The sequence below is a fragment of the Anomalospiza imberbis genome, chromosome 5 (assembly GCF_031753505.1).
Source record: "Anomalospiza imberbis isolate Cuckoo-Finch-1a 21T00152 chromosome 5, ASM3175350v1, whole genome shotgun sequence".
NCBI classification, from domain to species: domain Eukaryota; kingdom Metazoa; phylum Chordata; class Aves; order Passeriformes; family Viduidae; genus Anomalospiza; species Anomalospiza imberbis.
Window position 1 is genome coordinate 28,384,331 of NC_089685.1, and position 23,884 is coordinate 28,408,214.

At 40.3% G+C, this 23,884-nt stretch overlaps 1 protein-coding gene and 1 long non-coding RNA gene across 3 annotated transcripts in view; both read right to left on the bottom strand.

Moving 5' to 3' along the window:
* ZCRB1 (zinc finger CCHC-type and RNA binding motif containing 1) overlaps positions 1 to 23,884 on the bottom strand; it is a 290,430-nt gene that overhangs the window by 120,998 nt on the left and 145,548 nt on the right. The gene's annotated exons all lie outside the window — the stretch shown is intronic.
* Positions 18,756 to 23,618, bottom strand: LOC137474975 (uncharacterized). Of its 2 annotated transcripts, XR_010999600.1 has the most exons (4): positions 23,338 to 23,618; positions 22,499 to 22,548; positions 21,861 to 21,984; positions 18,756 to 19,015 (listed from the first exon to the last, which is right to left on the bottom strand). It is a non-coding gene; the product is annotated as an uncharacterized lncRNA (long non-coding RNA). The 2 variants fall into 2 exon arrangements; XR_010999601.1 differs by lacking the exon at positions 22,499 to 22,548 and having other exon boundaries at positions 23,338 to 23,605.

Consider the following 23,884-nt stretch of genomic DNA (forward strand, 5'->3'; position numbering starts at 1 on the left):
CTTGGATTGTACATATGTTAGATGTGCCTGGCACTTACTACAGCAGTGCAAGAGCACCTCTGCAGTCAAGGGTCAGTGAGTATTTCTATACAAACAGAACCAAGGCTCTAATAGCTTTCTTGTTTCAGAAGTCTAAGTAAAAAATGCAAAAAAACAGATGTATCGAGAAAAGCTTGACAAAGAATGCTATCAGACAATTTTAGTTCAGAGATCTTCCATCCTCAATTTTTTCAGAGCCTGGGAAAAAAAATAGCCTGTAATATTGTTTTTAAAGCTGCTAGTTTGCTGGCAGTTCTGGAAGTAATACACATTTTTTCATCTGTGTGTTCAACCCATGAAGCATTGTGGCATCCTTACACTCTCTACCCTTGGTTCTCATCTTATACAAAAATCACAAAGCACAGCTGCACATTCAGAGCAAGAGGTTATGGCTCACACTTTCTGGAAAGGACTGGGAAAGGTTAATGCACCTGTCAGACACATTCTGATAGGCAAACTTTATTTCAGTTTCACAGGTCAACAAGCTACCTTCCTATTAACAGCATGTTAAACTGAGATTCTGCAATGCCCACAAAGCCATGGGCAAACAGATATTTGTGTCCTGGGTTGCTTCTAATAAAATCAGCATTCTCTGAGTGAGCCATTGTGGCCTCAGGCCCATGCCAGAATGTCAGACCCTGTGCCAGGGTCTCCCCCCAGCTGGAGCTCTGGGAGTTAGATGGCCTCCAGTGTGTGCTGGGCCAAAGCCTGTTAGGAGTGGGGCTTGCAAAGCACAACTAGTTGTTCGTGATAAAAGAATGATCATTGGTGTGTGCCACTTGCACCAAAGATAACAGCTAACTCAGATTATGCCTGTGCCTTGATTTTAGTGACAGCAATCTTTCTTTACATCTAAAAACTGAACAGGGAAGAATCTAACAGTGTTCTTTGGCCAGACATGACTGTGGTGGTAACTTTGAAACTGCTGCGACAGCTGTCTGTTTGAAGTAACAAAACAGGATTTTAACATTTATATTCCTTCTTTCTCACAAAAGCATTAACCCAAATTGTTACTAGGAATAGACACAATACCATCACTCTGTTAATAGGCTCTTGCAGATCCAGCATCATGCCTCTCTAAAAGCCATGCTTTCTGGGATATTTATGAACAGATCTAAAGTACTGGTGCACCCACAATAGATGGGAATTCATATTTTAAAGAATGAGCCAAATACTAAAGCATTCCCTTTTTCAAGGAAGGACAGGAGCCGAACAGTTGCTGTTCAGCTTCTTCTGTTAGCAAGAGTTCCCATCAGTTCCACCGGTGTGAAGGGCCATTGCCTTCAGAAGGGCAGGTTTTCAGAACATGTCACGTGGGTGTACTAAGCAAGAACCATTAGCATTCCCTTAAATTCTAGCTGAGACAGTGCAAACACCTGCTCTCCGAGGACATGTCATGGCCAGAAGAGAAGGAATGGATTCAAAAGTTCCCCATCTGCCCTCAACATGAAGAAAAGCTATAGATAATGGCCTGTGGTTTGCAGTTATCTACTCCCAGTTTTGTACAATCAGGGGGATGCCACATATGCCACAAGCTGAGTGCAAGATGAAGCAATTAAAGCAGATACTTAAAAGCAGCCTAAGTACACTTTGCTTGGAGCCATCCATTACAACAAGCAATATATCAGACACCCTTCATTATCAGGAATCTGTCCTGCAGGTACTGGAATTTCTCCTGCTTGCTTTATATTGGGCAAGAAGGTGAATTTTTCCCTATAGTCCCATACAAAGGATCTTACACCAGCTCCCACTGAGACTCATAAGCATCCACTGTGAGACCAGGATCTGAACTTTGAGCAAGATTTATGGATATGTTCAGGCACTCTAGCTAAGTGTAATGGTGAGTGACCTCATGTAGATAACTAACTACTGCTTACAGCAACTCTCCCATTCCTATTAGCTGGTATCAACTTCTGGCAACCTTTTACTTGGACAATATTTTTAATACCATGTCACTGCATAATATATGCATAACATTGTAAGAAGCCAACAGTGTGGTAAGAGATATTTATATTATATTTGTTTTACTTTGATATGCCTTCGTTTCCTCTGATGCAGCACTCACCTTCATTTTATGTTGGAGTCTCTGGACCAAAATCAGGTGTCAGAGCCTGAGGCTGTGACAATCTCTTTGGAGAGTCAGTTTGATTTTCTTCTCTGTGTCCTCTCTGTGATGCAATAAATTTGAAGATTCAGAATCTCGATCAGAGGAAATACTATTGTTCCAGGACTAAAGCTGGGAAAGTTCAAGACATCGAGTGATCTGTAGTTTGGGGTTTTTTTCAGTAGATTCTTCAAGGAGAACAAGTATTTGCCATGAAAATGGTACTCCTTACCCCCTTTTGTGTGTTTTGTGTCTAGGAGTAAATTGTCTCTGAGGAAATTTACATTCATGCACTAATAAACATCTATTCTCCCTAACAACTGTAAATCTCATAATTGTCTTCCATAATTTCAAGATCCTGCTCAGTCCATTTCTTATTGAATACCCCTTGGTTTCCCTTTCCTATTTTAGCTCTGTATTGCTGGAAGTACAGGAAGGTCTCCTGCAAACTCCAAGTTGGCACCTTTAGGAGGGCTTTAGTTTGAAATAAATTTAGGCACTTTTACTTTCCTCTCTTCCTTGGTTTTAATAATTATTCTTTCCATGACGGTTCCCATCCTCAAATCTGGGTTATCTTGGTTCTTTGGATGTGACTTCAGTCCTTCATATCCCTTCCAAAACAGCATGGGTGGGAGTGTGTGTGTTCCTGTCTAATTAAGGAAGACTTCCCTGTGAGAGCACCATACTGGAGCTGGAGTGCACACACAACCAACTCTTTAGTGCTGGCTCCCCACACACCCCCACCTCAGGAGCACATCCTTCAAGGATGAGCTTCAGCAAATCAGAGTGAAAGTTTTTCTGCTTTGGAGATGAAAGTAAAAGTTCATGTGTGGTGCCCAGGCTCTGCACTGCTGATTGTTGCTTAGCAATGAAATGTGCAGCACACGGTGATGGTGCAAAGATACCAGAGCATTTTTTTGAAAAGGAAAAAGGAAAGGGATAAAAAGGTCACACTAATAATCATGAGAGAAATGGGAACATTATCAGATGCAGCAGCTAGAGAGGAGGTCATACTCCCTAGCCTGTCTGTGAAATATTCTTTCCTCATTTACCTCCAACTCTGAGGGACAAAAGCAGAGGCAAATTCAAAGTGTTTTGTTCCCAGTCCTGCCTTACTGTTAGCAATCTCATTCCATTTTAACACACTGGAATAGAATCTTCTTTGTGGTTTTTTTTTTTTTTTTCAATGTAGGCTTGCTCCTGGGTTAAAGTGAAAAAGGCAGAGAATCTGCCAAATTACACTGAAATAATGGCTTTAGAAAGAAAAACACTTACTAGTGTAGATGAAAACACAAATACTATTTTCAGGCTAGAGCAAGACATCCCATTAATAATGTTCTAGCAAGGATCCCAGAGGCAGCTAAATAAAACAGGAAGGCCAGGCTGAGCTAGGCAAGCAGCTTATGATCACAGATATACTCCAGCCCCAGTAGAAAAAAAATAAAGAGAACTGACATCTTTCACAGAGTACAGAAGAAATGTGACTTGTGGCCTTTTGTTAATACAGTATCAACTTTAATTGAACCTTCAGGCTTTGATTCAAGTCAATATATCTGAAGCTTCCTCGAACAATAAATCATGATGTTAACCACAGTAGAGGTCAATCTCTGTCTAATATATGCTTTGCAATGCATTTAAAGTGGAGCTATAGTATGTAGGTGGTGAATTATTCATAGACACAAACTGTTAATGAATAAGTCAATATACAGATAAGATTTGGGGCCCTTAATTTTACTGAGAGGAATTAGCTCTGCAAGAACACAGGTTCCCAAAGACAGCCTGATGCCGTGACTCACCTGTGCACTCATTCTATTTGGTTTTACTTAATTTATTTTTACCTCATCTGAGTCCATTTTTAGATGGAAAATTTGCATTCTGAGACTTAGAACCTGGGAACGTGCCTCTCCCATGTCTCACACAACCTTTGGGGAAAGACTGAGACCTACGCCTGTCTTGGAGGAAGCTGTGGCTTCCAGAGTTGCCCTGCCTGGGGGGACAATGCATTCCTGACAAGGCTCCTGCTCACCCAATCTCCCCACACCTCTCTTTGTCTCTGCGGAAATGTCAGCAAACTCTTGTGGTTCTTGCATTCCATCACCCCAACAGCTGGATGAAGGACTGGAGCTGAAGCTGCAAATCCTTTCCTCCTGCCTGCCAGCTGTGGGAGGGAAGAAGGCAGACTCCAAGGACCACAGACACTGCAGCCACCAGAGAGGAGGTTCACTTCATATCCTGAAGCTTATCTAGGCCTACTGGACTCACCATTCAAAGATGCTCTGTAAATCATGGTACTGATGAGCATGACTGCTTGGTCATCGGGTGTGAGAGTGAGAGAGAGATTACAGCCTGCCTCAAACAGGAGACAGGGCTATGTGATGGTGGGCAACTCCCATTAATGAGTTGCCACTTTATAATGTAGTCTGGTGTCTCAGCATAGCAAACCATTAGCCTCAAAATTAAAGGTCATGTAAAAAAGCATGGCTACAATTAAACCTTTTGAAAGCAAAGAAAGCCACCTCCAATTCCTCCATGATACACAGCCAGTCCAGTCAATCCCTGCTCATACATACTGCTACAGAATATTACACAGCAATCTTTGAGACATCCTCATGAAAAGAAAGGGCACTGAAGCCATGTTATGAAAATTGAATTAGTAATGTTTAACCTATGGTGCTGGAAAAGAAAAAGCAAGGAAACCTAGTGAGATACAACTTTAGGCAACATGTTACCTGAGAAACCCAGTCACAGTTTGTCAGTCCAGAAGAGATGGACAAGCCAGTGGCTCTTGGCTGCAAGACGAGATGCATTACAGTACATGCAGCAAGAATGGGGGTGCTGCCTTAAATGAGATATGTCTTTTTTCATTCCTCAGTGAGCATATATCTTTTCCAATAACATTCAAGGAAGTTAGTAAGCACATCAATAAGAAAATGTGTCAGTGTTTGCCAAGTGTCAATCAGATGTGAGAGAGATTTAACTGTTTAGCATAGCTCCCCTGTCCCATTCAATCATTGGACTTGATTGTTACAGCTGACAGAGTCTGAACAAATGTCTTTACAGAAGGATCCCCACTAGTACTGCTGCCCAGTCAGTGAGAGTGCTTTATCAAAGGTGAAAAAAAATTAGGGATGCAAACTTCATTTCTCAGACAGCAAGAACTTGCTGTGGTGAATAACAGCTGCAAACCTCTACTTTGACCTTTGCTAGATTTAAACGATCTATAGTAATTTCACTCAAATACAAATATGTGATTTTTGTAATGTAATCTGATTTTTCGGTAATGCAATCTAACCACTCTATGAAAAGTACAGGGATCAAACAGAGGAGGAATCACCACTTAGATTTCTTGGGAAAAGTATTTTTTGAAATCCTAGCACTGCTCTTTGGTGTGTTGGGCCACTGAAGTGGCAGCAATGGGTGGCTGACAGCTTCTTGCAGATGACTGTCTGTATCTTTGTCTCATGGAAAGCAACGTTCAAACAGAGGAGCTTTGTTCTTCTTCTCTTCCCTCTCCAATATGTTTCTGTCAAAAGCTCCCACCACCTCCAGCTTGAAGGATTTGTCTGGATAGTTGCAAGCATCATTTCTGTAGATTTTTGCTCATGACAGTATCTCATATCTTTCTGTGTAAAAAACACATTATCACAGTTGTCTAGAAGAGTAAACTATGTAGAAAGAGTTGGAAAATGTCAATAAAATAAAAATCTCGGTTTGCTGCCAATTCTGCTCCCTTCAGCTGAATTCTAGACACAGATTTTATATTCTGATTTAACCATTGTTCCTGAAAACCCCCGGGGACAAAAAACACTGTTGTGTATCAGCAAGCAGACTTCTCTGGGTGTCAGCATAGGGGAGGGACTCTTCAGTGGGAAGAGAAGGGGCAGGCACTGATCTCTGCTCTGTGGTGACCAGTGACAGGACCTGAGGGAATGGCCTGAAGTTGTGTTGGGGAGATTTATGTTGGATATCAAGAAAAGATTCTTCACCTAGAGGGTGTTTGGACTCTGGAACACGCTCCCCAGGGAAGTGATCACAGCACCAGCCTGACAGAGTGCAAGTGTTCGAACAACACTCTCAGGCACATGGTGTGACTCTTGGGTATGGTCCTGTGCTGGACCAGGAGTTGGATCCTTGTGGGATCCAACACAGCTTAATCTGTGATTCTGCAAATGCAACTTCTTGATATATGTAGCTACAGTGAAGATCAACATAACTTTTCAAGTAGTTCAACACATTTAATATTTGAACTTCTTATTTCAAAAATTTTCCATTCTTAATTTTGTGTTAGAGAAAAGAAGGAAGAGGATGAGCATTGTGTAGCTGTGAGTTGTGACACAACACAGACCACCTTCCATACCACTTACATACCAACTGCTCTACTCAGTAACCCTTAAACTGATTGTCAGTGCCAGCTTCTCACTTCCTAATTTTTCACTATAATCTTCAACATTGCTGATAGTTCTATGGAAGAAAAAAACCATCTTCATTCACATCCCTTTTCTTATTCCCTAAAAATACTTTTATCAATTCTTGACAAAGCAGTCATTATCAGCAGTCTAGCGTCTTTTGTCAAGATATTTACAGCTAAGAAGATTTGCCACAGCTTGATAATGATCGCACTAATCAGCCATTATCCCGATTAACCACCAGCTTAATGGTTAATATTGTTACTGAAATATGGAACTTGAACTTTGAGCTATTTGACTGATAAGATGGTGTATTTGATAAACTCATAATTCATAGGGTAAAATGAGAGGGACAGGAAGTGTTTGCTGTTTCAGGCAAGAAGTCGATGTTTAAAAGCTTCATGCATTCATGGGAATTCTGCAGCATAGGTCTGCAAAAGATCACACAGATCATTGAGTCAAGCTCCCAGCAATCATGGAATAACTGCTTAGTCCATAGAAAACAATGTATAGGGCTATAGAAAGCTTCTAGTCCTTCTAGGTCTGCTGTTCCTGGAATATCTGTCTCATAAAGCCCTGCTCACCAGAGACAACAAATTATTTCTTAGCACTCTGTGTCAAACTAAAACTCCGTAATCAAACTAAAGGCTAAAAGACCAGAGGTATACGAATGCACCAAAGGTAAATACAAGGGAAGATCACTGATAAGAGTATCCAAAGTCCCAAATGGAAGTCCCTAATAATGCTATGAAGTAGACTGGAAAGAATGAGTAGAAGAGTGTGTGAAACATAGGCAAGACAAATTGATATTACAACAAAGTTGGTAATTTTTTCTGAATGCTCTTATCCTAATGACAACTCACGTCAAAATTCCGTCTCAACAGCTTTCAGGAGTAAACTATAAATGGATTTTCCTTTGAAGTTTGGGAACACTGTAATCTTGAGGGATTTGGAAAGTCACTCCTTATTAGAATGATATAGAATTAGGCACCCTACCCTCTGGAAGGCTTTGAAAGATTTACATTGAAAATCCTCAGCTCCCTCTTTAATCACTATGCCCAAGCAAATAATGTGCCATCACAGCCTGAACTCTGCATCTCTCCTTGGGTTGAGTTAGGGTCTGGCAGACGAGGATAACTGCCTCAGATGGAAGGATGCTTCATCTACTGGATGAAGTATGATGCTAACCCTGTACTATTATCTCTTGATTTATTTGTGTGTGCTTATCCATGTGAGAGTATGGTTATGCATACAATGTTCACCAGAGCAATAAGAGCAAGGGTCATCTTGAGGAGTGCAAAAGCAATTGAACTTAAGTTCAGTAGTTGGAATATAATCAAATTTGAAATATTTGAAAATTGTTGGTGCGTAATGGCTTTACTGTGGCCTCCTGGTATGTGAAATGACCTGATGGCTCCCCTGCCTAGATCAAATTGGTGAGGGTTGTGGATTCCTGGAAGTAGCTTGGTCTTTGTCAGTCTGACCTGCTCAGAGTCAGTAGAGGCCTGAAAATTACTAATGTCTCCTTCTTCAACTCACTCTGTAAAAATAGATATGCCAGCTAAGTCTTTCAAGGAAAATTAATTTTCTCCTAAAGCTGGCTGTGATATCATGTCAATGGGTTTGCAGAGCAATGTTTCCATATGCAAGTGATGCTGCAAACCTGTGTTTGTGTGCTAGGGAAAACTTGGGGTTTTGAAAGGACACTGTAAGCTCCCAAGCCCAGTTTCTTTTCTCTGAGAAATGAGTAGGAGGCCAGCGTTGTGGCACCCCAGATGCACATGGCATGTTAGAGCCTGCCGGTGCCCTCCTCCATGTTCCTTGCACTTTATGCTGCAATTTCTGCTGAACACTTCCCCTGGCTGAGCTGACAGAGCTTGGGCTGTTTGCTCTCAGCTGGATACAATGACTGAAGAAAATGGTGAAGATTTTTCTAGGCATTGCAGACAGGCTCTTACTCTACTTGTGCATTTTATTTGACTGTGTCACGCAGTCCCTTCCAGCATTCCCACCTCTCCCATTTCAGTGAAGATTTAGTTTCCTGCCTGCCTGTGCCAAGCAGCCTGCTGATAGACACAGGTCAGTGGGTGAGATAACTAGCTACCCCTCGCTGAGACAGAGGCAAAGAGAAAGACCTGATGAGCTATACATATGTATCTACATGCCAGGCATATTATACCACTCTGTAGGTTTCCTACTCTAGCCTCTGAACCTCTTTTCCATTTTGCTGGCACCTCCCTCTATTGTTTCCATAGATCTTGCCTGGAGGTTTGCTGTATAAATCTTTTCACAAATGAATTGTTAAAAATTATATAATTGTTAATCGACTATTACAAAGCTTTGTTATAGATATGTTTTCTACCTCTTGACAAGAAGACCCTTGGATTCCCACATATCTGAAAAAGGACACACTATCTCCTTATGCTCCTCTCCACATTCCTCCTTTACTCTAATTCCTCCCAATAACTACAATCTTACTTTTCATAATTTGCTCTTGTCCTGAACATTCCTTTCTTGGGTGTATGGTAACTGGAACAGCATTTCTGCCATCCTCAGAGAGTAGGTACCAGTCCAGTTTCACTGGCCTCACAGGTTGAATTTTTTCCTTCTTCCAGAGCAGTAACACAAACGGACTCCCTTTCCTACCGCAGTCCTCATTATCATCTATACTACATAAGTGTCCGGCCTATGATGGGATTAATTAACTTCCAAGCTGAAAACAGGATCCCTTAACATAAAATACCTTCATTATCAAACACAGTTAGCTCAGCCAGTGATTGAGAGACCCGTAGGAGTTTGTGCCCAGCTTCTGAAGAGTTTGCAAAAGGTGATTAAGAAAAGCTAAACTCTACATACTGTAGAAGGGGCTGTATATGAGAAATACCTACAGAAGTACACACATCTAGTCAGTCTGCACCTCTGAAGAGTTGAGAACCACTACAGGAGACAAAAGGAAAACATGATGTGCAATAGATGCCTGTACACAGACCTTTTCCATATCTCCAGTGTCAAGGATTAATTTCCAATCACAGTCCATCCAGGCTTTAACAAAGAAAATTAACTATTCAGTGTCATCTCACAGGTTTCCACCTAAGATTAAACGCCTTTTTAAATATGATTGCAAAGACCAAAGCAGAGAATCTGCAGAGCAATTCTGAAGCCACCATCCTCAGATATCACTCAAACCACCAACTCGGTCAATACAGTTAACTCGCCTTTGGGCAAAGCCTACACTGAACACTACTGTTGATTCTTTACTAACAAAATCTTTCTGATGTGGAAAACTATTTCTGAAGAAAGTTACCTGCAAATAACCAACAGCTGAGTGCATTAACAGTGATCGACAAGTAGCTGCTGAACTGTTCTGTTCTTCAGGCTGAAGGGAACTCTTGAAATTCTGCAGTTATTTGCCATATGATTACTCTGGATCTTGAAAGAATGGTTCCAGCTTTAATATAAGAACATTGACCTTAGTATAACAGTAAAGTTATTAATTCTTTGGGGGGGTTGTTGTTCTTGCTGTTGTTACTTTCATTGTAGTAAGTCATGTGGAAATACCTTTGATATTATAAACCAAAAACTGGAAATCAGATATCTAGTTTAGAAGATGAGCAGAATCTGAAATGATCTTGACAACACAGGTGAATGATGCAAAAACTTCATCATCATCTCCTTCATCCTCAGACCAGATTGCCTACAAAATGCGTCTGGTTTTGGGGGCCTCCAGATTCTTCAAACTTTCCAGGTACTCAAAACATTTCAGTGGTAAAATGTCCACTGTTGCCTTGATTAAGGAGAAGACTATGTATTTTCTAACAGATGGATGGCTGGAACTGGTAATTTATGCACAGTCTCATGTTTTTCTAGAGCACTTTGCTTGACTGAAAGTAGCTCAACTTGTTAATATAATCTGCTTAGAAGTTTACATGTTAAACTCTTAGATATTGTGTGCTATTTTCGAGACAGATTAAACAGAGCTATTCAGAGAGTATTCAGAAATTATAAGCTTCAATGTCAAATGAGGAATTATTTATTAAAGAGTAAAAGATGGACATTAATATGAGATTTCTACATTGCATAGCTAACTAGCAGAAGGAGAGGTGATTCTGTTTGTAGTGGAAAAATTAAATCCTGGGCTGGAGGGATTTTTATGCATGAACAAGGTATGGGGGAAAAAAAGGTTCACTGCTAAAATTTGCTGAGGCATTCTTCACAGAGAAGATCCAGAGTGAAGTGTCATACAGGGGCTGTGTAACCTTGAAGACTTAAGTAATGAAGAGAATTTAATAAAAGACATGAAAGGTCATGCCTGTAAAGATATTCTATTACAGAAAAAATTTCTGTTAAAAGCTGGGATCACCCCTATTAGAAATAAGAGAAAGAGATAAACTTGGATATTCTGGTGACTGTGAAGTGCCAGTGTATTATGGCAATAAAAAGACCCCAGAGGAATCTGAGGAGATACCAGTATTTCCAGCAGGGTCAAGCTCCAGTAAGGAAAATTCATCATGGTGGACTTACCAGTGCCAGACCGTTTTTTCCACAGACACAAGGCTGACCCAGTATTAAATGGTTATAAGTATATACCTGAACAAACTTCATGCAGAAATTAAAAGGCTTCTAACTGTGAGAAGAGTGGATTTCTGGTATCACCTCTGAGTGAAAGGAGGGGAAATAATAAACACCTCCATTATTTTTAAGATGCAATGATCAGTTCTACAGCAGGACTATTCAGAGCTCTATAAGGTCAATGATAAGAGGGGATTAGGCTCAATACCAAATGTTCATCTGTATCCTCTACCACTTGGTCTATTCATCACTACACATACTTACAATTGTTGCCTCCCGCTGCCTTCAATCCTCTTGCATGTGGAACACTCTGCAGAAGTGATCCTGTCCTCAAATTCAAGGCTGAGATAGTTTCACCAGCTCTCATTTTCCACAACACCTGTATTCTGCCGGAGATAGGAGGACACTGAGAAAAAGAATCGTCAGATTGAAATATATACAAGAAATTGACATTGGTAGGACTGGATCAGGAGTGTGGGATTCACTTGATGGATATCCTCTGATATTAGCTCAGTTTGTCAGAGTATATCAATAACACCAAGGTTGTGGGTTTGATCCCTGTATGGGCCATTCACTGAAGAGTTGGACTTGATGATTCTTGGGGTTCCCTTCCAGCTCAGAATATTCTGTGACTCTAAGATCTCTACTAGTGTTTAGCACAGATCAGTAACACATCTATGAAGGGAACCTCCTGATTGCACCAATTTAGAAGTGTGTGTGCAGAGCTATACAGACATGAATTGGATTAATTTCAGAAAAAACTAAACCAGAGGATGCAATCTAGAAGTACATAGATCCTCTCCCATCATAACCACTGCTGAGTCCTTGAGACCAGAAGAGCCTGGTACAAACTAATCTGAAACAAATCTCCAAAATGTGAAGAACGGGGCTGGGCTGCTGGATCCACAGCACCAACTGATTTGCTTTATAGATTTATTCCTGTTGCACCACAGTATTGCTTATGTAGATAAAACTGCTTATTATTAACAGATAGAAATTACCATGTCCCTCATAACACAAAATCTACGTAAAACTGATTTTTTCTTAGTCCTTTCTTAGCAGTTCTTTAATATGCCTACTACAAATATCCTAAAAAGTGTTATCAAAGTACTTACTATCAAGTCTATTGAAAATTGTTCTTTTTAATTTTATTTTTTGGGAAGAGTTTAGATAAGAAAGCCTGATGGAGCATGCAAATATGTTCCATGGGAACAGACTTTTCTCAAATGTATGTCAAAACCCTTCTCTGGAAACCTCAATATGTGAATTTCAGAGCAGTTTGCAGTCTTACCAGAGTTTGTGTTCACAGATCTGATGTTTAGATCTACAAATGTTCTTATCAGACAGTGTTGTCTGAGTTCTGCTGTTTCCTATTTCTTCTAACCCGTCTCTTTTTGGAACTGAAAAGTCAGGAACAAAACAAAACAACAAAAACAAATCTATTTTATCCACTGTTGGCTTTGGAAATTCAGAGGTATTCTTCCCTGTATCAGACAGTTTCTGACTGCAGGCTCTGATCTTCCAGTTGATAGGGTCTAAAATTAGAGTGAATTCCACAATGCTCAAAATGGGCAAACATATTTACCCTGGGTCGTTTATTATTTCTGCCTGATGCTGTGGAATCACCAGGAGATGACTGCACAGTATGCATTGCTGAATTATGCAGATAACACATGAATTTAGGGAAGGGGCTGCCTTAAGCAAACACTATCTTGCTATTGTGAATTTAATATTACAACTATTTTAGCACTTTTCTGTCTTTCATCTGCTTAGTTTAAAAGCAGCAGTATTTGTTTGCACTGACATTGTAATACCCTCATAATCTTAAACCATAATGCCAATAAACTACCACTGACAGTGTAATGATTCACATTACCATATCATTATAGATGTAAAAGTCAGTCCCATACTTCCTACAACATCAGTATTGGTGAGGCAGCTATTAAGATGTCAGTGGCAGAGCAGAGAATCACCATTACAAGCTTAGTCAAGATAATAAAACATTGCTAAAGGTAGCTACAGGGCCATGATCAGCAGCTGTTTGCAAATATAACTTCACAGCAGTTTAAAAATAAATGTTAAATTAGTCAAATGCTTGAATCCACATTAAGAACTGATGTCTATATCAGCAAAAAGAAAAAAAGTCCTATTTAAAACTGTCAGAGTTTGGGGATTTCTTTAATGTCTATCGTGAAAAGGCATATGTAAAAAAAAAAAAAATTGTATATTTTAAATGAGTGAAAAATTGAGGGACAAGAATTTTATTCACTTCAACTGTAAACATCTTGCCTTTTGTTGACAGCAATGGAAAAGCTGTACTTAAAATGAGAATGCATCCAGGTTGTATATAACTTACTCTAGCTGAATCCAGTGGTGAAATATTTGCACATAGGGATTCATATTCTAGAGCATACACAATATATTCAGGTCTTTTGTGACCATTAGTATAATTCAAAGTCATATCAGATTATTCTTTTGCATTTTTTTTAAGCAATATAATACCAAGCAGACTAATGATAAGTAATTAATAAAGATTCTGGCAAAAAAGAAGAAGTTACTTTAATTTGTAAAGCATAGAGGATAGAGATTGGCAGGCTCAAGTGGGAGAAAGGAAATAGAAAACACACAGCAACAAAAATATACTAAAATAAGAGCATTTACTTCAACAGCAGCTCACATTTATGGATATTGCCATCATGAACATGTTTATATTATGTTATACAAACATAATCATTTGCTACATTTCTTTATATCTTGTACATAAAAATCAGAGGTGACTCTTCTTAAGTGATTTTTAACCATCAGAGATGGTGTGCAAAGCACATTATCGTAAAATTCAGATAACACAGAAGAAAGCTTTGCTTCCTCTGTTTTTTTAACTAGACTTCAGGACTAGATCATGGAGCTCTCGTCTTTACTGCTCAGCCTGTATTGAAGGAGGAAGCACTCTGGTTTCACTTACATTTCTTAAATGGGTAAGTACTTGACAGGGCAAAGAAATTCTTGAAATTTGCCCTTCATCTGACAGCATGCAATAAAGTCAGCGTGACGCATCATTAATACATAACACTCAGGGCTCCACTTTTACAAAAGATTTTGTTGTCCAATGGGGAGTTTAACAGAGCCAAATTTTTAACTCTCTTTGAAAAATCTTCATAAACAATGGAAACTCTGTTGGAAATATGTTTTCAATTTATTTTTCCAACACCCACAGTGAAACTGGAGTGACTAATTTTCAAATGCTTCATGGATTGGTCAGTTTTCCAGTGAGGGTAGAGGAGACAACAGAAGTCATTTTCACCCTGTATCTCAGATGATACAATTTTTGTACTTTATAAAACACATTGCAACAATTGTTTTCAACATGATCTCAATTCTGCACAGGAGCATATAGTCCTCTCTTTAGATGCATGACAGTCCTGACCTTGACTCGGGATATAAGAATGGGACATGGTTGTCTTTGATCATATTTGAACACACGTTTGTGTATGTGACCATCTGTGTGGTTATATATATGCTGCTGAATGCATATTGAGGAAGAAAAGCAAAAAAGACACCAGGGTTAATTATTTATCTGTAAGAAGCAGAAAAGTTGTATTGGTCAGACATTTATATGCACTACTTTATTTGTGTTATCTTGGAAATAATACCTAAATTGCCATTAATATACAGTGCTCAAAGTAACATCCATGTAGGTTATTCTTTTTCAACTCCAAGATTCTAAACTTTCACCAGTATTGAACTGACAAGTTTCTCAGTTCAATCACTGCCACCATTGGAGGCATTGCAACATTTGCCTTCCTCCTTGCAATGGGCTGACACTTGCTGGGTGCAAAGTGCCTGCCAAAAGTGCTTTATCACTCCCCTCCTCAGCTGGAGAGAGAAAACAGAATGAAAGATTTGTGGGTCAGGTTAAGGAAATGGAGGGATCACTCAGCAATTGGCACCACAGGCAAAACAGACTTGACTTTGGGAAATTAATTTAATTAATTGCCCATCAAATCAGAGTATACTAATGAGAAATAAAGCAAACCTTAAAATATTTCCCCCACACCAATCCCTTCTTCTTGGGGTCATCTTTACTTCCAAATGCTCTCCCTTCTCTCCTCAGTGGTGTTAGGGGACAAGGAATGAGGGCTGAGATCAGTTCATCACACATTATCTCTGCTGCTGCTTGACTCCTCACACTCCCTTCTTCAGCATGGAGTCTCCCACAGGAGACAGCCTTCCACAAACATGAATCCTTCCTACAGGCTGCAGTTCTTCGTTAATTGTTCCATTGTGGATTCCTTCTATGGAGTGCAGTCCTTCAGGAACAGGCTGCTCCAGCATGGTTCCCCCACTGGATCACAAATCCTGCCAGAAAACCTGCTTCGGCATGGGCTCCTCTCTCCACATAGCCAGAGGTCCTGCCAGGAGCCTGCTCCTGTGTGGGCTTCCCATGGGGTCACAGCCTCTGATGGCACCCACCTGCTCTAGTGTGGGGCCCCCCAGGGGCTGCGGGCGGATCACTACTCTCACATGGGTCTCCATAGGCTGCAGGACATCCTGACTCACCATGGTCTTCTCCTTGGGCTGCAGGGGAATCTCTGCTCTGACACCTGGAACATCTCCTCCCCCTCCTTCTCCACTGACCTTGGTGTCTGCACAGTTGTTTCTCTGAAATATTCTCAGTACTGTGTTTGGGTGCAATTACTCTGGTGCAGGAACTTTCTCCCCTTCCTAAATCTGTTATCCCAGTGGCACTACCACCATGGCTGATGGGCTCAGTCTTGGTCATCAGTGAATCTATTTGGAGCTGACTGCCATTGGCGCTCTCTGACATGGGGGAAGATTCTGGCAGCTTCTCACAGAAGCCACCCCATAGCCCACACATACACACACCCCAAAACCTGGCTAAGCAAACCCAACACACTCCTTCAGTCAGAGATCCCATTTAGACACAAAGGGTTTCAGACACTGCATTGTGAAGGGCAATTAAGCACTGAAGGTCAAACAGATTCAAATACAGGGTCCAACTCTTCCATGCTATATTTCCAAAAGATAAAATGTTTAAACACTTTTCTCAAGTGTTTTGCAAATTATTTAAGACTTAACAGCATGAAGCCCATGTTTCTGCAGATACCAGGCAAATAAACTGTATTTATAAGTCATATTATCTGATGGATGACCTTAGGAAAGTCAGCCTTTCATTTAAGAATTCATTAAATTTGAGACAATTCAAATCTATGAAGAATGGTTTGACAGGTGGAATATGAGTACTATGAAAAGAGACTCCTTTTTAATGTATTACTAAATTTTATGTATGAATCAAATAAACTAACTGGTATCTCTTAAAAAGTTCTGGCAGGACTTTTTATCTATATTTCATTAGATGACTGAATGCTCAGGAAATATACCCACAAAGTTTTAACACTTGGATAACTGTGATCATGTCCTAAAGTAGCAGTTAAAAGAATTTAGTACCTTTCAGGAGACATTGTGATGAAGTGGTGCTAGATTTTGGAGAAGGTGCTTATGAGCCATCCCAACCCTGCCAGCTCTGGGGCAGCAGAGTATCTTCCTGTTCGCAAAGACTGAGGATGCTGAAGGTTCCTGTAGGGCAGCAGTGGGCTTAGTTGATATGAGATAATTGAAATGGATGTTGGAAGAAAAATCAGTGTAGCTGAGTAAGGCCATAGCAATGATAGAGAGCACCAAGTTCATCTGTACTTCTGTTGCTGGCACTCATCCTGTAATGGCAAAGGGTCCCCTTCCCTCCCCAGATGTCTTCATAGCTATTTTTTTAACTAGGCAGGATTTTAACAGCTTTTCCACTCTTTGAACATTGTCAGTTAGTGCTAGCCAGACTTCACAGTTAATTGTATTCTAATCTACCCAATTAGTCCCCTATTCCCACAAAGACTTACACATGTGGTTAATTTAAAGTTTCACGCAAGTGTGAAACTCTTCTGTGCCTGAGCCTGCCTGCTTCTAATGAGTGCAAAACCAAATGCTTTTCTTTCTGAAATCCCTCCTCAAGAGCACAGCTTTCTCTTGGCCTTTCATCATTAATCTCAGCTCTAGTGTTATGCACTATCTCACCCATGCCTGATCGTTAAACCCAATAAAACAAAGTGAAAAACAAATCCAAAATAAAAGCCAAATGGAATCAAATTACCTGATGGTCATGCTTTGTAAATAATGAGTATTTCATGAAACAAATTCCCTTTCTTTTGCTTTCTGTTGTTTCCTTTCCTCTTTCACCCCCGCTGTGACTCTTCTTACCGATGTGATTCATTGTGTCATCTGTTTTGTAAGCATCCTAGGGCAGGGATCTTGTAATCTCTACAGACTGCACAGCACCATGCACCTCAGAGGAGTGTGTAAATATTAATCAACACACATTCACATTCAATGAAATCAAAAGCCCTAATATTATGAATCAATAACACTGTCTCATTGGGTATGAAACAGTAGTAATCCATGGGCACAAAATGTAATCCTTTTAAAAAGTGGTTTCAAATGGAACTTTCAAGGACAGTATGAAAAATACATGCAAACAAGCAAAGATGCAGACATCTAGTAAAGCACTGGTTTGCTATATAAGCAGTGTTTATTTACTTTCACCCACAAAAAAAAAAAAAAAAGTGCTGTCAGCTGCTGGCCCTCAACCTGCTCCCAATGATGTTAAACTCTGTTTGTATAAGTTTTCCTAAATTACCTTTCCAAACTTTTGGATATTCTTAGACTGTCATATCTCCCCTTCTCTGCCATTCCCTTAGTGGTGTTAAAGCATTACAAAACTGTTAAGAAAATAAACATGTAGAAATTAGAAAACAAAAGATTTATGATACTTCTGTGCAACCTCCATTTATCCTTCCTCCTGCCCATGTTTTATGCTGCAAGCTTCTATGAGAAGACCTTATTCTATGATTTTTTCCAACTCCTGTAAAACTCCTCTTGAGCTTTACAGATCAATCAACCAGCGAGTGCAGACAAAGTGTTGAAGCTGATGGTAAGGATCATACCTGCATTACAGGATGTCTAGCATGACCAGACTAACAAATGAACTGTAGCACTTTCAGGCAAAATGTATATTCTTTCTTGCCTTGATTCACTATTATCCTCTGCACTGCATGGACTCAGGGCCTTCTGGAAAAAAACCCTGCCTCTGACTGTGTCATTGTTAGCCTAAGCTGTTAGCAAGTTTTCAAGGGTTTGGTGGATTGTTTCTCTTAGGAGTAGAAGAAATTAAAGAGGGAAAAAGATATTTGTCTATATATTTGTCTAAGTCTCTCTAACAAGAAAAAAAAAAAAAAAACTTTTGTCCCATTTTCTCCTATGCATAATCAAATATATATATTCCAGCCTGCTTTCCACTCTGCAATGTGTTCCCTAAATATCACTGCTAATTTTATACCAGAGTCATGTAGTGTTTTACTGTCTGACTCTAACTTATCATTTTTTTCTTTGTGGGGGTATTCCTTAAGCTAGGCATAGTGGGGTCCATCCATTCCTATTCCTGATGCAGCTTTGTCCCTGGCACTGAGCAGGGACAACTCTGTCTGCAGCCCACAGGAGCTCCACGTCAGTTCTCTGCAGGACTTTCCAGATGTTCCCAAAGTTACTTAGATAGTCACAAGGGAACCCAGGCAGGAAAAGCAGTACACAAGAGAAAAGGAAAAATTCCCAATGCTCATGTGCTCAGTCTGGTGAAGCGTGTGATGGGAATTTTTTGAACAGTTGTATGCACTCACTCTTCTTTATGCTAAAGCTGAATGAAACAGATCTTTCATATTGACCCCAAAGTTAGATAAATGTGCAACAGAGCTGCTATGCTCTGGTGTGTCCAGGCAATAGTTGCTAGGAGAGGTTTCACTAGTTACTCAAGCTTACAAAGACAATCATAGAGCACCTGCAAAGTAGCACACAAGAGAAAATTTGAAGGCTTTACACAATATTATTGCCATTTTTCTGGTTTTGAACATGTAGCACATAATTAGTTTCCTTTTCTTAGTTTTATCTTTGCAGTGAGCAATCTGTCCTGTTCTTATTTTGTACTGTATTGTTCTCTCAAGCATTCATTATGCACTCTCAACATTCACCAAAGTCTGCTACAAAAATTTATGTTGACAATATTGGGCACATCCAATTAAAAATACTGGAGTAAACCCTGTTTCTAGGTATAATGCACACTTTTTTTTTCACTAGTCTCTCATAAATCCCTCCCCCTGAAATGGTAGACTGTAAAACAGAAAATGTTTATGTAAGTGCGGTACCATATATCAGATTGCTAGCTGTATTTGGTTATTTCCTGGAAATTTTAGCTGGGAAGAATTTGAGGAAGGAAAGAGATTGTTGCATTTGCTGGACTTCCAGATATGTGGCAACTTATGGGAATACCTTCACAGTAGCTTCATCTGACTAGCCAGAAGTCTGGCACCCCCAGGGCCTACCAAATTAATGACGTGTGGTACGCAGATGGTCCATGTACATACAGCACGTATGATGTGAACTGAAAGTGTCAGAGTAACGATGCACAGATTTAGTCCATGAAATCCCTCAGATACAGAGCAGCCACATTTGAGATGCTCTGGCTCAAAGTCTGCCAGATTTGAAGGTAGCATTGAACTCTGGGGTGTTGTAGATGTCGGCAAACCCAATGGGAAGAATGATGATGTCTGACTTATTTCAGAAGGCTGAATGAATTCTTTATTATAATTATGCTATGATATATTAATATACTATATAAAAGAGGATACTAAAAACTACATGCTACTTTCTCTAACTATCCTAACTAACTCACCTCACAACTCATGACCCTGTTCGCCAGAGTCCCGACACAGGTGGATCTCATTGGCCATCAGGCCCAAACAATCCACCCTGATCCAACCAGGCATTCGCTCTAGGTAAGCAATTCTCCAAACACATTCCACAAGAGAAAAACAAGGAGTAGAAATAGAAATTGTTTTCTCTTTCACTTCTCTCTGTGCACCTTTATAAAAATCCTGAGAGAGAGAGAAATGTGCTTGCCACACTGGGGTACAACAGTACTGTCTCCTCTATTTATTCCAAAAAGGAAGGGATCATTTTTCCTATTTTTTTCTGAATTAATAAGGCTTCAGTAAGGCTTTTCTCACTCCCAGCATAATACAATTAAACATCATGTCATACTGTAACAGGTCTGCCCCAAGGGAAGTTAACTTTCTTCTTAGCCTGTATGGTACTAAGCTGTGGATTTGTAGCTAAAAAATGTCCAGAACTCACCAATGCTTAGACTGTTAATGAGGAGTGCTTGCACAGCATCAAGGCCTTCTCTCCTTCCTGCTCTGCCCTCTCATTACCCTGCAGTGGGTAGGCTGAAGAATTTGGGAAGGGATGTGTCTGTAACAGTTGACCTAAACTGGCCAAAGGGACACTCCATGCCGTATAAAGTCATGCTCAGCAATGGGTTAGAGTAAAAAAGAGGTGGAGGGGCTTTGGCTTCCAAGGCTGATGTTGCTGAGAGACTGGCTGGGCACTGGTCTGCTGGTGGGGGGTGATGAGCGATTATTGCCTTTGCACCACTTGGTTTATGCCTGGGTTTATTCACTTATTAAACGTCTTCATCTCTGAGTTTTCTTGCTTTTTCTCTTCCTGTTCTCTCCTCTGCCCTGCTGGAAAAGGAGGGTGGGTGAGCAGTTGTGTGGGAGCTTTGCTGCTGGCCAGGGTCAGCCCACAGTGCATATGTGTGTGCACAGGCAGCGTGTTGAGTGGAACACAGCTTGTCAAGAGTCCCAACTCTCACACTTCAGGTGAATGTGCAATCATCAGCTCAGGCTTGTTCTTGCTTTCACAGCTAGATTGCCTCCTTCTTCCCCCAGCAGCCCTTGTGTATACTGAAGCCCACATTTAACTGATGAGTTTGGCATCTGTGTGTTCATTGTCCTGTAATATTCAAAGCAGGGCCCTGGGTCCCATCTATTTCCAGGCCCTGTTTCCCCAAACCCTCACAAGCCCATTGTCCTGCTAATACCCACAGGCCCTAGCTTACACTTATCCACTGTCATCCTTGTCCTTCAGGATCTCACGTGCATGTCCTGCTTGTCCAGGTACTTTGTTCCAGGACCTGCTCCTTGTGAGGGACCTGGTTCCCACCATCTTACTCCATAGTCCTCCGCCTCCCCAGAGCCAAGCATCAGCAGTGGGAGCAGAGAAGCAATGCTCCTACTCCCCTTCCTGTGCTCAGGAACACAACTGAAAGCACATGCTAAATTGGTTTCCTGTGGGTTTGTGACCTGCCAGCCATCACGATTTTATCACTAGTTTAAAAGTGTTAGTTCTTCGTGCTGTTGCTGGAAAGTAAATTCCTTATTTTATATATATATGTATTTATATTGTATAGGATAAGCAAGTTTACAGTGCTCTTGAGTGAGGGGGGCATTCTCAGCAGGTAACTATGTGAGTCTGAATAGCTCCAGTGCCAGAAGATGACTGCCTCTAAGGCATGTATTCATTTACTTTTAAAGTTCTCAGGATCTCTAAGCTCACCTGATTTTCTTTGTGATCTGAATCATGAAATAAGTTTTTATTCAAGGTTGTATCCAGGATCAGTCAACATGTAGTTTATTAGGAGATTCCTACTGAAATTTTTTGTTTAGTAGCACTAAACATACCATCACTTTTTAGAATGAAAATGAACCTCTATGAAGGCAGCAGGAGTTTTGTCATTGATTTCAACAGTATAGCATTCTGTCTTTTCATATAAAAGAAGCACTTACTGCAGAAAGGATCTGAGATGCTGAGGCTTGGTTTGGATCCTGACTGATCTCCAAATCCCTTGTGCAATCACCCAGGCAGCAGAGCTCTACTGCAAGTCCAGGAAGGAGGATGAATTCCACTCACCTCCAAAAAAGGCCAAGGATAAAGCAAATGCTTGGAGGATTTAAAGTCATTAGTGACCAGAAGAGTTCATTCTTCTTATTTCCCTTAGCCGCTATTGTAAGGCTTCCTTCACTGTAAGGCTGATCCAATTGCCACTAAATTTCACTAGCAAAACTGCAAATGACTTGTTAGCCAGAATGCACTGAAAGGTTTTTGTTGTTATCATTACATGATACAGAAATGAATTTTGAAGAACTTTTTGAAAAAGATGTGTTCCCTCTGGACTGTCACCTAGTCTGAAGAAGTTCCAGCTTTCAGCAAATAACACAGAATGACAGCTTCAGAAGTGTCTTACTAGCTCCCATTTCAAGGGATGTCATTTTTGCTTTCACTGTGCCTGTTAATATGCCCTGACTTCAATGGGCTTTGCACATATCCTTGTGGTGATAAAAGCAGTCCTACCACCAATAAAACACCACAGAGAGAGCTTAGTGACAGCATGTAGGAGAAGTTCACTGTTACTAATTAAACCCACATTTTCAGTGTTGGGGCCTTGCTGCCTCGCCAAGTACATCATAGGATTCTCTGGAGAAAGAAATCACAAAGAAAAATATTTAATTGGAATTTGCCAAAAGTTCCCCCAGCATACAATTTCTCATAGAATTACTCAAAACCAGGATATAATGGAAGGTTTGAAGGGCATGTGTTCTTGGACAATAGTGCTAGTGTATTGCATGCCAGCAGTAACTATGGAAGGGCAAATGTTTTTCACTTTCCTGGCCCCATGTCAGTTCAGTGTACAAGAAGAGAGAGATTTTTGAAGAACATTTTTTAAGTTACTGCTGCTCAGAGTCTCCAGAGTAGGAAATTAGCATTGCAAATAGAGACCACACTGCTTGAGATCCTTTCCATCATGTCTTCCAGCATGATGTTCCCCCACCCTACACACTCATTGTTCATCTCCTCTATTTTGCTAATTTGCCTGCCTGAAAGTCACAAATATTCAATGACACTCTGAAACATCCATAGTCACAGATTTGTTCATTTCTTCTTGATGGACAATGAAGTTCTTTTCCTAAGCTAAGTATTTACACACCTTTCACCTTTGGGTCGATGTCTGTATCTGTGACAGGGAGATCAGGAGTCTTAACATTCAACCTTCTAACTCTTGCATTGCACCAAAAGGACAGTCAGCAATCTTTTTGACAGCAGATTAAGAAGTAAGGAGCTTAAGAAAGCCTCAGAACATAACTTTCAGTGACCGGCTAGTATGCTTTGAAACAGGTCTCAGTGTATATTTTCAATTATATATTTTTAAAATTTCAATACACACAGAACGGTCTGTTTGCCCTTTCCTTACACAAACACATTTACCTTCTGCTGATGGGAGTAGCAGAGGCATGAACAACATCTGGGTCGTGGGCACTAGGAATTTTTGGGGTCCTCAGCATTCCCAGCTGTGTTGCTCACCATTCTAGCACACTGCCAACAAAAACTCAGAAAGTATTTCCACTCCATTCTGTGCTTTTGCTTCAGAAAAGTAATGAACCTTCTTTCAGTCAAAGCTAAATATTTTACTGTGGATGCAAATTTTTTGCTAATGAATGAATAGCAGACATACATTTTTCATTTTATGAAGACATGCGCTTAACATTGTCATTTTAAAAATGTATATTCATTTAGCCATTTAAAAATAACCAGCACCATTGTCATAATTATCTTTTCATATGTTCAGCAGTGCCAGCAATTAACTATGAATGTAAATGTAATCAAGCACACTACCACACTTTTAACAAGTAAGGCAGTTTCTGTAACTCTGTTGTGCTGGTAATGGTCTGTAGCTTGCTCTTAAGGAAGCCTCAGGGGAGTCTTTCCCAGCTAACAAGTGTGTTGGCTCACTAACCCACCACATTGTCCCAAG